This window comes from Ptychodera flava, chromosome 16 (genome assembly GCF_041260155.1).
Source record: "Ptychodera flava strain L36383 chromosome 16, AS_Pfla_20210202, whole genome shotgun sequence".
In the NCBI taxonomy this organism is placed as follows: Eukaryota; Metazoa; Hemichordata; class Enteropneusta; family Ptychoderidae; genus Ptychodera; species Ptychodera flava.
This window is the reverse complement of record NC_091943.1, coordinates 32301050-32316622: the sequence shown is the minus strand read 5'-3', so window position 1 is coordinate 32316622 and position 15573 is coordinate 32301050. Positions and strand designations below refer to the sequence as shown.

The 15573-nt window shown below is 38.0% G+C and overlaps 1 long non-coding RNA gene across 1 annotated transcript; it reads right to left on the bottom strand.

The window, feature by feature from the left end:
* Positions 1-4620: 4620 nt before the first annotated feature.
* LOC139114617 (uncharacterized) lies at positions 4621-7399 on the bottom strand. The gene is made up of 2 exons (XR_011547908.1): positions 7258-7399; positions 4621-5914 (listed from the first exon to the last, which is right to left on the bottom strand). It is a non-coding gene; the product is annotated as an uncharacterized lncRNA (long non-coding RNA).
* Between the last annotated feature and the right edge of the window lie 8174 nt (positions 7400-15573).

Below are 15573 nucleotides of genomic sequence, written 5' to 3'. Positions count from 1 at the left end.
AAATCAGCTTGTAAGTAAATCAGCACACCAACGAGGCATTTAGTTCCCATGACAGGTTAAGATTTTTTACCAAATTCGATATCATTGGAAATATTCATTTTACCACATATAATAGATACAGTCGATTCATCTTGAAGAAATTGTCATCAGACTTCTGTCATAACCGTATTAACTGGAAGCTCTTATTTATCATCGTCCGCTCGCACGGGTCAGTTACTTCCCAGCTGCCCGGACAAGAGACCTGGCAAGTGAAGATGGATATTTACATGCCCACAGACTTGGACCAAGTCTATATAATTACGAAAGAGGTCACTTCACCCTCGAGGTTTGCTAAGACTCAATTATATTTGAAAAATGTTCCAGCCGCTCCCTTCACTCCTCAGGTTTCCTAGCTTATGTAAGGCGCCATTGAAGCCCTAGACTTGGTTCAAGTCTGTGATTTGTGAATGTTTGACTGGAGTGAACGCAATGTTTGTATTCTGCTTTCATGTGAAACGCGCGCGTGAGTGGACGCGATGAGTGAGGTGAACGCGATGAGTGGAGTGAACGCTGAACAGTGCGGACGCAGATATGCTGATATGCGATTTTTCCGTTGTTGCTAAGCATGCTTATGCCAAATTCCATCGTTGCCAAGGGGTCCTGGCGTGCGCTTCAGAGCAACATCAGACTGACTGGGTGACGGTTCAGGTAGGTGGAGCTCTCCAAATTTTCGTTTAATTTCGCAAAGTAAGTTTGAGATCGAATATTTTAAGTAATCTTATTTTAAGAATACTGGTCTCCGATCAAAATTGAATGTTCATGCAGTAATCCTCCTCTAAATAATGTAAATATGCCCAAAGAAAATTGACATTGCTGACGATAGTGGATTGCATGATTAGGAGAAAGTTGTCAGTATTATGTCCTGCTTTCTGATGTTAACATTTCCGTCTCACGGCCTTATCGCCAAAACTGAGGGCGTAGCGTTTCAGTTGGATGTCTGTGTAAAAGGACAGTGACAAAATCAAACTTGGAGAAGAAACATGAAATGAGCATGACCGGAAAATTCAGGAGTGAATGAGTTGTATTTTCTGTCAAAACGCACGAGACAACATTTTGAATGTGCGATTTTCAGCGATATAAACTAATAAGACACTAAATAATGTACGATTTGGTAAATCTAACTATTTATCTTTCAATTCGCCTAGTTATAATTAACATAAGTTGAATTCTCGATGAACTACAGGCGATATTTCTTTACAATGTGTAGCGCTAGATTTAGTGATTTTTTTTGAAATTTTCGCGTTCCATACCACCCACGAAGGAAAATCGATTTTGCGCGTCTCGGGTATCTGCGTCCGTACTGAACAGCGGAGTTTCACCCGGTGAATCCGGCAGAAACTAACTCACTACTGCGCAGACTCAAACGTGACGCATTCAATCGCTGGGAAAACCTGGCGTGAGCTGCCAAATTCCGGACAGGTTTGTACGAAATAGGAGAGACACAAGAGAAACTATTATAAACGATTTTATTTTATTAAATTCACCGACTTGAACCAAGTCTATTGAAGCCCTAATAATGGTGAATTTTCAGTGCAGATAAATCGATAAAGTTAATTGGGTGAAAAATGCACCGTTTCTTACCGTGGCCGAAAACTACACTATCCCTCTTCTGTTTTGACAATCTGAAGAGGTATACTGTCGTTTTCGGCCACGGTAGTTTCCAGCTCAATCTGCAGAACGTGAATCGTGGCCAGTGCAATTTGGCACGCGTCACATGGCTCTTGAATTTAGGCTTACCCAACAAAATTTGATGACTGAATCACCGTAATACCTATGATGTTCATAAATAATAATCTGTGCTGTGACTTACCAAGTGGAAGCTAATATTCGTCAACAGGTTGTTTATCTAAAGCTATAGACTGACGTATATCCTGCCACGAGTAATGCCGTGTGCAAAATGATGTTCAAAGAGTGCTGTTGTGCTAGCGCTAACAAAAGGTTGGTCCATTGGATATCGGGCGCGGGTCATTGATATCTTGGAGCCTCACTTCAGACCCCTGGTTTAAACCCAAGCAAATCTTTTACTCCAAAATGAGCAGTTTTGACCTATTATTTTGTAAGTAAAAATATAGAGCTTTAACCCATAAACTTGGCCAGAAATGTGGACTTGATCTAAAATTAACGGAAAATTGTAGAGTTTTTGAATTGAAGTTTGAATTCTGCAGGGTACATCTCTACCAAATTCGGGGTGAGTAGTTCCCTGGGAAATTTCATGTTGACAAACTGAGTAAACTGGACTATGTAGTACAGAATTTGCACGTCTATGTCTCTTTGACATAACGTTTATAACTTCGTACTTATAAAGTCACCTCAACCGGTCGTGACTTGATAAAATTCTCTCATACTTTAAATATACAAACCTGTATTGTTGTGTAGTTACATGTAGGTGTTGTGTATCCTTCATAGTTTGTTGTTCTCTCTTTTTCTATATTGTCATATTGGTGGGTTTACCCAGTGTGAAAGAGAGTAATAAAATATCATACATTTAGCTAGGCTGTATACGTATTTATTGTGACATTGCACATACAAATGTGATGAAAACCTGAGCTGCTACTTTTGAGTTCCGCTTGAAGCGGATGTGGCAATATCTCACAATGCTGTAGATATGTGATGTTGAATTCACGGCACTTTTTCGTAAACCGATGTGATATTTTGATGTTCAATTACAAAAAGAGGTTTTTCACCACAAAGGTATTGCCCGACCCAATTGTGTGTGAAAAAAAAATTAGTAAAAAATCAATAATGTGAATTTTGAGTAGCACCGAGTAGCTTTTTGATTTTGCAGAAAATGTGGTCTTGATCCAAACTTAACTGAAAATTCTAGAGTTTGTGACGGTACTTTGAATTGTTTTGTTGAGTGACCCCCCTTCAATTACTTTGACCCCCTGCTGTAAATAATGACAGCTTCCTTATTAAGCAACGTGAACTGCCCGACCTCAGTGACGAATACGCGTAACCTAAAAGGTAACTTACTGTTTGAAATTTCGGTCACGTTAGGGATGTGCCCAGGTCTTTGAAACGTAATTGCTTCTTTTCTGCAAGTGAAGACTCAGGGGTCGTAGACAAAGCTTTTTACGTACAACGTTGTAAAGAGACTTCTTTGCGGGCAGGTGGGCTGTTTTCATTTTTAGCGTTTTACGTATTTACATAATGTACTCATACCGGTTTGCAGAAGATTTTTTCCGGGCAGACAAATTATGTTATGGAGTATGAAAGGTATGTATCCCACTGTGATACAACAAATTTTAACAATTATAACAATTTTGATACCGTGCGACATGAGAAAGAAAATTGATGAGATAATGTGCTTTTTTAAAAGACATAGACAAAGAAATTTCCTTCTCTGAAGGAGATGCATGAAAGGGGCGTCCTCTGGCGAATGGCAGTTTTGAAAAATCTTAACCAAATTGAAGCCCTTAGGTGTAATCTGAGAAAGAAAATTTGCTGAAAATATATATTTTATATATTTTGGTTTAAAAAAGACAAAAAATTTGGAGTATAACTTAATGTAATTTGACAAGAAATACTGGTTTGGGTGATTGAATGATTAAAAATAAAAGAAAAACAACAGTAGTGACTTTTGATATTAAAATTAATGCTTTGCGTTATTTATAGAGTGAGTCTGATATTTTTAACAAACCCGTTTGTTTTGTTAATGTTAAATCACAAAAAAATTGACTCATATATTATTTCATTATATTTATGAATATCGGCCCGAAACGCAGAAAAAAAGGTAGCGCTGACTGTATATCACCAACCTATTGTTTTTGGTAAAACTCATAACTAAACTTTGATAAACAAGCAGTCTGCTATTGTAAAATGGAGAATTTACATTGAGAAACAGTTTATCACTTACTTCTATAGAAATCCTATTTGCCATACTTTGCTCTGATTTCAATAAACACAGATAGATGAACGTTCTATACGCTTTCTAAAAATCCAACAGAAGTACTAAAGTAAATCTTACTGCTATTTGAAGACTGTAATTTGCCCATCCTAACATCAAAAAGTTATATTTGACTACACCATATCTTTGTGGTCACTTTTTACCGGGACATACATGTACTTCTGGATCTTTGACCTCACCGGGGCGACGTTTTCGACAACCAATGAAAGAAGATGCCGTACTCGTTCAGCCAGAACCCTTGGTCGCCTATGTTTATCTCTGAATATATTATGATAATTTGCGAATTACTATCCCTTCTATTCACTTATTTTTATCTACTCATATCGTCGTGTTCAAAATATTATTTTTCATATTAATCTTTTTCCTACATCCCGTTTTTTCTTCAGGTAGTACACGCGACGAAACTGAAAAACTTAAAAAAAATCTGTGCTCAAACTTTCCTCAATGAAACTTTCAACAATGCTTTTCCCAAATGAAGAATAAGAATCATGGGTCACCGTGCAAAGTTTGGTACAAGAGAAACAAATTACCTGACAGTTACCGACATTTGTACTTCATTACATCACTAATACGTTCACTAATACGTTCACTAATACGTTACAAAACCATTACACTGGAATATTATGGGATTTGACATGTACATATATGTCATCATACATGCTCTTATGCCATCATTAAATCTTTCAATGAGTTCTATTCAGGCATATTTGAATAATGCTCTGGACGAGTAAAAACACATGAAAATGACTAAATAGCGGCCACATTGGATCGTTTCACAAAATACATTGACATACATCATATGTCACTGTGCATCGGCCTTGTACAAAGTTTGGATAAAACTGGTTCAGTGTGTATGTTTATATAGCCAAGGATACATGGACGTACTGAAGGTCAGAAGCCCAATCCATTAGTCTCTATGGGAATTCAGGCCCGTCAAAGTCAGACTGAGCGAGAACGTATCAACTTCTAAATAGTTTAGGGACAAAAAAGAACTGGACTTAACAGTGGTAACGGTGAAAATCAAGCTCAAAATGTGTATCCTCTGAAAATCTGGACACGGTACGCTTCTGACATCGATTACACAGTTACACTGTTCATTTGGATTATTTTTATGCGAAATGCTTCTTTTGTTACTCTTTGTTGGAAACCACCAATTTAGCAACATACCAAAAAGATTCTAACTGGATTTATAAACCCATTTTGGGTGGTTGTCTTTCGCTGACCATTTGCTCGTTATAATGGTGTACGATTAAAACAACTGCAGAACCATAGCTTTTGCAGAGGGTGGGCTGGTAATTCCGGCAAATGGTTTCTCATCCTTGTACGTGTAGTCTTTGTAGAAAATTTCACCGATGTCCTCATAACCCAGCTTCTTATACAGAATCTGACTGCCTAGAGCACTAGCAACGACGGAGATAAATTTGATATCTTTCTTCTCGGCCAGCTCTCGTCGCACGTCGGCAAGTTTCGTACCGATACCACGACCTCCATAATCAGGATGGACACTTATTTTGAAACTCTTCAATATTTTGCAGTCGGGATTATTTAGAAATTTGGAACTCTCGAAAATGCATCGCTCAAGTTTTCCGAGTAAAGGCAAAAACGGTTCGTAGTAAGGTTTTACTTCGTCAGGTATCAGACCGAACTCATCTGACTTCGCGTTTGATGGGTCAGTTCCTTTTAAGATTGTTCCCACAGCGGCACCGATGACTTTATTCAACTCCTTGTCGATTGCAACAACCGACACTCCATCCTTTGCATAATTTCGACACATAATTCTATTGAATTTAAGCTCTCCTTCGTATGGCAGCTTTACAGCCAAACTTACTGGTTCTCCATTAACGAACGTACTCGTCAAAATGTGGGCAACTTCTTCGATGTGATCCTCTGTAAATACTTCATATGTAATCTCAGGATTGGCCTTTGACAAAGACATTCTGAAGTCGATGGATATCGCGAAGAAATAGCCTGCAAGTTAAACAGTAAGTCCAAGCAACATTTAGTTGTCATTAGAAGTTGTATGATTAAGATTGACATTATTCGATATCATTGGCAATTTTAGTGGTACCAAACAGAGAAGATAAAGTCAACTCATCATGAATAAATTCCTGCAGCAAAAATAGAAGATTTAAATATTCTGTCTTCACGGGATAATATGAACCCCTGCAGACGTAAGCTGAATGGACAGGAACTACCATGCTTTTATAACGTTTACTTTTTACAAAATATTGTTATAAAAATAGATGAGATACATCTAGTTCCTCAATCCATCATTATTACACAGATCTATATACCAACAGCTCTCTGACTGTGTAGGTTTAATGCAAAGGTTATCGTACAAGTATACTTTCTGAGAGGAAAATTGTATTGGCATAAACGTCATTTATTTATAGCGTGTAAAAAAGTTTAGCTATCGTCTGGAAACGAAAATTTGTACGCGATCCCCGAAAGTCTGTAAACCAAACGAGGCCAAAGCAATGTGATATATAGGTTTGTTTAGCTTTTCAATATCAAACCGATTTTAAGTTGTCACCAGATTTACATTAGTTGTGAAATGACATGTTCGTGTTCAAAACACGTTAAGAATTTACATGAAAAACACATCTTGTAACAATTTCTCAAAATCGGCCGGTTGACTGCCCCCTGAAGAGTAGGTTTATCGTGACCGGGTCACAATATATTTAGCGGAAGTCAATCGCTATTCATCAACAACAAAGTGGGTCTATCTGCATGGTGACATATTGGGAATGTTACTGACATTGTGTAAAGGGCTTTTAAGGGCTAATGTGCAGCATTGTAGGAGCTGTTATCCAATTTGGTAGCTGAATCTTACCAATATAATTAAAACAATACAAACAGACTCCCTAAGTCGCTGTGAATTATGACAAGGGACCAATCAGAGATAACCTTATTAGCATGCTGCACAGACAAACAATGGGGCAGCGGTGACACACAGACCATGCAGCGCCGAGAACGTGTAAGAATGGCGACTAGAGTGTACCTTTGACCCTACATCAGCCTAGCATATTCAAAATGTAACACAATGTATGGTCATTTATACTTGAATCAAATTTGGGCCTACCTTCAATTTACTATCGTTTCCGTTTAAAGGACATAATTGAAAATACACCTATTGTGATAAAGCAATGGTGGAAGTTTTGGAAAGACCTTGAAAAAGTTTATAACGGCTTGTATATTTAGTTCAAACGAGTAAATACAACAGATGCTACAATCACCAGGTGGACGCATGACAACTTCAGACAGGCGAGTTTGTAAGATGACAATTTCAACTCAAAGATATTAAGAATTACCTTAATACGTGAGAATCACCTTTTCTATGGCTTACCAGGTGTAAGCTTACATGCAGGCCGGTCCTTTATCTGAGTCTAGCGCGACTGAACTTAGTACCGCTGGGACTGGTATCTTATCCGCCAACAGTGCTGTTATGCACACAAAAAGGTCAAAGGCACGGCAGTTGGTTGGATTAGGGTTGGTTCTTTCAATATTGGGCGTGGGGCTATGGAGATTGATTTTGCCACGGTGGCAAGCATTTTCTCACAGAATCATTTTTTTATTGCCTGAGTCATCGGTGAAGTGCGTTCGTTTAAAATGAGGTGGTTGCCAGATTGGTAGAAATTATACAATCACAGTCTTTTTTATAATTTTGAGGAAAACAGGCCACTAGCGTTCACCACACAACATGCCTATTTTTTCGCGTGGTTATTAGATGTCGTCCATATCACCCTTGAAATTTCTATCAGCATATATATTAATCCAACTACATTCCGTCTGTAAAATCATAGATGATGTATTCATCCTACCTGTCATAAGGGCTATTTCGTCTGTCATTACCCGAGGAGATGTGCGTTACCAGAAATACGTCGATATTTCCTGAGGCGGTTGGCATAAAAAGTTTGTACAAAACATGAAAATATGAATCCAAAATGGAAATGATATGTATGATACTGATACTGATACGGTACGGTACGGTACGGTACTGTACGGTATATTATTGCTGATAGAAATTGTAAGGATCATGATGAATGACTGATAGACTAAATGTGCCGTACGGTACTGATAGAGTAAGATACAGTACGGTAAGAATACACCTGTCCACAAACTTACAGTACCAGAAAAACGGCAGATAAAATCACTGAAAGTCAGGAGATAAAAACGACAGGCGACCGAAAAGGAAACTAACAACCAATAGGACACAGAAACCAAAACATATAGACATATTGAAACTAGGCAAGGACGGAGAGGCAATCAAGGAACAGCCACCAAAGGATAAGTATCAAACTGGGCATTGACACCAGCTGGTACCAAAGTAACCAGCTTGAAAATAATTGACTGCTCCTTGATGTGGCGAATGGTATCTCTGATGTTGCAAGGTAGGGATCAGTACGTACGTTGTTATTGTTGATGGTGATGATGTTTACTCATAAGTTGACGAAGATTCAGAGACGAGAGAAACTTCTCAATTCGGCATCAGTCTAATCAGGACTATGTGATTTAAGTGTATTGTATGACCATGTCATACCAGACACTTAAATACACTGGGCTTCCTTTGAAAGTCAGTGGCTTGTTAACAAGTGTATATCTGCATATCGTGTCTACAGCACAACTGCATAACTCGTTCTATTTATCCATTTGTAATATGTTACTGAAAGAATGGCAGAAGTGATACTATGATCTCCGGGTGCTACATATTACATACGGGCACCAAGCATGGATAACGATTTCATGGCAGGTGTTTCAAAACATCACATGATGGAACGTGACTGTCATGAACGTTATTACAATGTCATTGTCATTGGCAATCATCAATGCCGAGTTCGATCATCATGTAAAAATACAGTTAACTGTTAAAGTTAGCATTATTATATTCATCTGTTTTCTATACCATAACACCATTCAAATCAGAACCGTCTCTTCTCTGTTACGTCGATTTCTTAATAAATCAAAAGTACATCTTCAAAAACAAACAAATAAACAACTCATGTACAATGGTTTCCATGACAAGGGTTTCTCAAAAACGTCGTACACAGAAAATCACTTAATCACGTCGTGACTACAAAACATCTTTCACCACTTATTCATAGTAAAAACTAGGGTTTCATTCAGTGATGTAAGAATTCGCCTCTGTGTAAATTAATACAAATGTCCTGTTTCATTGTTAAATATAAGCGGTTGCACACTCGTTAAACAATCGACAGGAGTATCAGAAGAAAAGTGAAGTAATTTGGGATCTTTTAATTGTTAACGTTTATCAAAGTTTCAGGTGGTCCATAGCTGAAAGTTGCAATATTACAATTACCAAAAACACAAATAAATTGCATAAAAAGTAGATGAGCTCAAATTTGATTATTGAACCAACATTCCTACAGTATCCTGTTCCCCAAAATTAGTTCCAATCGTGTTACGGCTACACTCATACTTAAGGCGACGTAAACATTTAACAAGACAAAAACAAAATACTTAGCTTCATGGAGTTCTAACTGTTCCGTTCGAAAAGCTAAACGCCTGAAAAAATTTATTTTTACCTTGCATGTTTTCATCACAAGAGAATAGAGTTAATATACCGTCACCACAAAGTATTCATAACTTGTATAATTTCGTTGTACAAACAGTTTAACTCAAAGTGTTTTTGCTTGATTTCGTTGACTTAATCGAGAGGTCGCTGTCACATTCGCAAATAACGGAAGAGTTCATCCATCTTGAAAACTATACTCACGAAGTTCTTCACTAAAGAGGTTGATTAAAGTATATATAACAGTTCGTTGTATCAAGGTGATATTACACTTGAACTCCCTCTCTCGCCAAAAAATTCAGACATCGATTTCTGTACTCTTCTACGGGACAAGTCTATCCTGGAGTCTACTGCTCATATATCGTTGAATTCCTTCATTTTATTCTGATTTAATATTTATACGCCCACAGACTTGGACCAATTTTATGAGATATGCTTTAATAAAACAGCTGCAGTGTCATAGCTTTTGCAGAGGGAGGACTGGTAATTGCAGCAAACGGTTTCTCATCGTTGTACGTGTAGTCTTTGTACAAAATTTCACCGATGTCCTCATAACCCAGCTTCTTGTACAGAATCTGACTACCTGAAGAAGTAGCGACGAGGTAGATAAATTTTATAACCTTTTCTCGGCCAGCTCTCGTCTCACGTCGGCAATTTTTGTACCGATACCACGACCTTCATAATCAGGATGGACACTTATCTTGCAACTCTTCAAAATTTTGCAGTCGGGATTATTTAGAAAGTTGGCATTCTCGAAGTAGCATTGTTCAAGTTTTCCATATAAAGGGCCAAACTGTTCGTAATAAGATTTTAGTGCGTCAGGCATCAGACAGATCTCATCTAACATCGCGTTTGGGTCAGTTCCGTTCACGATTTTTCCCACCGTGACTCCGATAACTTTATTCAAATTTTTGTCGATAGCAACAACGGACACCCCATCCTAGTGCACACTCACGACACATAATTTGATTATATGCAAGTTCTGCTTCGTATAGCATCTTTATAGCCAAACATAGTGGTTCTTCACCAATGAATGCACTCGTCAAATTGTTGGCAGCTTCTCCGAGGTGATTCTCTGTTAATACTTCATATGCATTCTCAGGATTGGCCTTTGGCAAAGACATTGTGAAATCGATAGTTATCGAAAAGTAATAGCCTGCAAATAAAAGAGCAAACCACGGAACATTTAGTTGTCATGAGAAGTTGTATGATTGACATTGTTATTATTCGATATCATTGGCAATTTTCGTGGTACTAAACACAGAAGATACGGTTGATTCATCATCAAAAAATTCCTGCAGCAGAAATAAAGCTTTAAATATTCTGTCTTCACCGGATTGAATGTGGACCCCTGCAGACTGAAGCTGAATGGCCAGGAACTACCATACTTTTATAAAGTTTACTTTGTGCAAACCATTGTTATACATAAATAGCTGTGATACATCTAGTCCCTAAATCCATCATGATTAAAATTAATAAATCTGTATACCAACACTGTGAAGGTTTAATTCAAAAGTTATTGTACGAGTACTTTCTGAGAGGAAGCTATTATTGGCCTAAACGTCATTTATTCTTAACGTAAAAATAAATAGATGTCGTTTCGAAACCAAAAATTCTACACGATCTCGAAAAGTCGACCTGTAAAACAAAGGAGGTCAAAGCATTTTGATACTACGTTCGTTTAGATTTTCAATATATTACCGTTTTCTTGTTGTCAGGTGATTCACATTACTTATGAACTTACATGTTCCTAAACCCATAACGCATCTTCACAACATACCCGGATGTGAAACATTGCAATACAAAGACATGCTTTACACACATCATTCTCTATACCTAGGGCAGATAGACTGGTGTTTTGTTAGCAACAGTTGGTTATCATAGTGGTACTTAAACAGATATACAATCATGGCTTGGAAAAAGATGTTCAGGCAAATAAATCAATTTTAACGGCACTGGTCTGTCGTTGTGGGTCATCCCGGCCGGCACATTCACCAAAGGAACCGCACATTGCGTATGGTACACGACAGTCCATCCACGGTGACGTGGAGGGACAGACTGTGGGTACACAACACGGTCCGGTCAGTTTACGGTAGTACAACACGTTGTTTCACGGTCGATGCCCCGTGATGTTGTATAAAGGACATATACATTATGCACATGGAAGTTTCGTTGTATTACTGCTTGTAGATGGTAAATCTTTCGTACAGCAAGAGGGCTGGTTTTCAAAAGTAGGCGAGTGTGGGTATTAAGTCTTTGCTGGATGAGAGAGAAAAAGAGAGAGAGAGAGAGAGAGAGAGAGAGAGAGAGAGAGAGAGAGAGAGAGAGAGAGAGAGTTGCGACACATACCTCAAAATAGCGAACCACAGCGAAGACTGGACTGGGAGTGCGGGAGTGGGAAATTTCAAATTTAAGCGAGATTTCTTGCACTCCTGTTCATGCTTTATTTGTATAAGGGTGCCGTCATTATTTACGGCCTGGGAGTCGGAGGAATGTGGGGGGGGGGGTTTCACTAACAAAAATGAAAACCTCAAGGGGGAGCTGCTGAAAATGTGGATAGGAAGAAGGGGGTTACTTGAAATTTTTTGTGAGAAATAAATTGAAACATCTCTCAGATTGCACAATTGCACACATTAATTTCTCAAAATGTTAGATACGAGAGGGAGACCCCCTCTCATGCTCTCCCCTTGGGGTGTTCTAACAGTTTTACTTAGTGAAAAACAAATTAAAAACACATCTGAGATTGCATCAGGCTGCACCATTGCATACATCAATATCTCAAAATTTTCCATGCAAGATAGGGAAAAGCCCGGCCCCTCTCACATTTTTCCCCTCAGCCTCTTGCGTGTTCTCCCCTGTACTTTCAAATTCTGCCCAGTCAGATATCCCTGTGAAAACTCTGTTATGATACCCATCCAAATTAAACTATATACTGTACGGTTAGATACTGGTTAAAGCGTGAGCTTTTATATCTGTTGTCACTTTGAATTTCATTTTGATGATTTCAACTTTTTCAACCATCATGACATAACCATCTCACGATGTTGTTTCCAACATATGAACATTAGATCGATCAATTTGATGTAAAATTGATGACACTTTTTTGTAAACAGAAGTGATATTTTGAGTTCAATTACAATGGGCGTTTTTTTACCACAAAGGTATAGCCCGACCCAACTTGAATTGACTGTGAAAATATTTCAGTAGCCCTCATTAAGCATAAGAATTGTGAGTAGCCCCGAGTAGCTGTTGATTTGACCAAAAGTGTGCACATGGTCCAACGGAACGGAAAATTTTAGAGTTTTTGTTTTGTAGTTTGAATTAATTTGTTGAGTGATCCCCTTCAATTCCTTCGACCCCCTGTTGTAAATAATGACAGCTTCCTTATTGAATAATACCAAATGAGGACAACGTCAATTCATGAAGTTCGCGACCTAAGCGACGAATACGCGCACTGTTTGGATTTTGGTCACTTTTGGGATGTGCTGAAGACTCAGAGGCATAAAAAAGCTGTTGTTTGCGGGCGGGTGAGCAGTTTTTATTTTTAGCGGACGGGGAAACTTCATTCTCTTGCTAAGCGGGCATTTTGAAAATGGCAATGGGACAAAGGCAGAGGGAGTGTGATACGGTTATGTTCAGGAAGGAGGGGAAAAGCATGTGGAAGAGAGATGGCAATGAATCTTTCATTGTGGGGAGGGGGCAGTGGGATATTAAGTGGACAGAGGGGAAGGGGATTTCCTGGCAGTGGAAAAAACTAATGCTGGAGGGGCATTCTCCTTCCAGTTGTAATAGAGAGGGTAATTACGATTAGCTATTATTTCCCCATCCAAATGTTATTTTTACTACAAATACGCTCGTGAATATAAAATAAGCACGCAAAGCATCCCTTTTAAAAATATCTGAAAATCCGCTAGTACTGGTCGGTTGCCGGTACAGAGTAGGTTTACGGGTCCATTACACTAGCGGAAGCGAACCCCAGTAAAGCCTAAACAAATTCAATTTTTTTCCCGATAACAAATACAACTTCTTCTGCTGTTCATGTTTGAGTAGTATTTCCGTCTTCGAATGACATAGACTTGTCCACCTACATACAGTGTGTGGGTCTATAGACGTGAAATAATGGTGAATCATAACCGCTATGCGTACAGTTTGTGTGTTGTTGTCGTTTCATGCCACGTAGGGTAGTATGGATAACAATTTTAGCACCATGAAAATAGATTATACAGTGACCTTGTACGAGTGACGAGTGGTGGGGTATTGTTCAGAACGGGTTAGTGTGCCTTTCGGAACCACACAACAGACAATCATAACTACGCGTGCATTAAATTTGCCAAAACTTTCCATCCGCTTCCTTGTCAATGACTTGGATGAAATAGTTTTTAGTGGATTCATAGTTAATGACATGCTTTTTTTCGGGGGCTCATAGAGAACAGTCACTTTTCCCATAGAAAGATTTGCACCAGAGGAAAAAACTGTCAGTTGCACTTTCAGGTCATCCTTTTTAGAATACCAACCAAAGAGATAATGTATGGGCAAATCACTTCCCTTGAATAACGTTTTACGTATTTCCATAAAGAATTCATATTGATTTGCACAAATTTTTTCCGGGCAGATGTCAATCTGTGATTATACGACAAGTTTTAAAAATTGTAAACTATTTTGATACCTTACGTGCGACGTGAGAAAGAAAATTGATGAAAGATAATCTGTTCTTAAAAGACAGAGAAAAAATGTTCTTCTTTGAGGAGGTTGTATGAATGGGGCGTCCTCTGGTGAATGGCAGTTTTGAAAAATTTTAACCAATTTTGAAGCCCTAAGGTGCAATCTGAGAAAGAAAATTTGCTGGAACAATAAGCTTATATTTTATACATTTTAGTTTCAAAGAGAGAAAAAAACTAGGAGTAATTAATGTAATTTGACTAGAAATACTGTTTTGGGTGAATGAATGATGAACATAAAAGGAAATGCAACAGTTGTGACTTTTGATATTAAAATTAATATTTTGATGAATTCACAATAAAGTGCTTAAGGTTTACCAAGCAAACCGCTATCGTTTGCAGTATGTTAACATTAAGGTGTTATGTGCAGAGTGACTCTGCTATTTTTTAAAACAAACCCGTTTGTTTTGTAAATGCAAAAACAGAAAATGCCATTGACTCATATTATTTCAATATATTTATGAATATCAGAAAGCAGGAAAAACAGTAGCGCTGACTGTATATCACCAACCTATTGTTTTTGGTAAAACCCATAATTTTACTGCCATTTGAAGACTGTCCTTTGCCCATCCTAACATAAAAAGTGACCATTGACCACACTATATCTTTCTGGTCACTATTTACCGGGACATACATGTAAATCTGAATCATTGACCTCACAGGGGTGACGTTTTCGACAACTCAATGAGAGGAGATGCCGTATTCGTTCACCGGAACCATCTGTTGCCCACGTTTATCTCTGAATATCTTGTGAGAATGTGCGGATTAGTTATCAGTTTCCCTTCTTTTCAATAACATTTTAATTTCTATCAACTCAGCCTTTTTCTTCATAACGGTTTGTCTTTGGGTAGTACGCGCCGCGAAATTGAAAGACTTAAAAAACTTTTAATCGAACTTTCCTCAATGAAACTTTCAACAAACACGATTCGAATTAATTTGGGATAATTGGATCAGCATATTTTCAAAATTTCTCAAAATTGTTCGGTGCCCCATAGCCGAATGTTGCAATAATACAACATACTCAGAAAAACAAGTGTGTAACGTCAAAAGAAAAGCAGATTAGCTTACGTTTACAGATGTAACAGACATTACTTCACCATCCAATTATCCCAACTTTTAGTTCCAATCGTGTTAACAATGCTTTTAGCAAATCAGGAATGAAAATCAGGGGTCACCGTGCAAAGTTTGGTACAAGAGAAACAAAATACCTGACATTTACCGATATTTGTACTTCAAAATGGCTGCAATTCCTGTGTGTATTCTATGGGGGAAATAAAATTTTCGATTTTCTGAAAAGAAAGTGAACATTTTCTTACTCAAAGAGCTTTAAAAACAAGCCAAATAAGTGGTAGATTAGAAATGATTTGTAAAATCTTGAG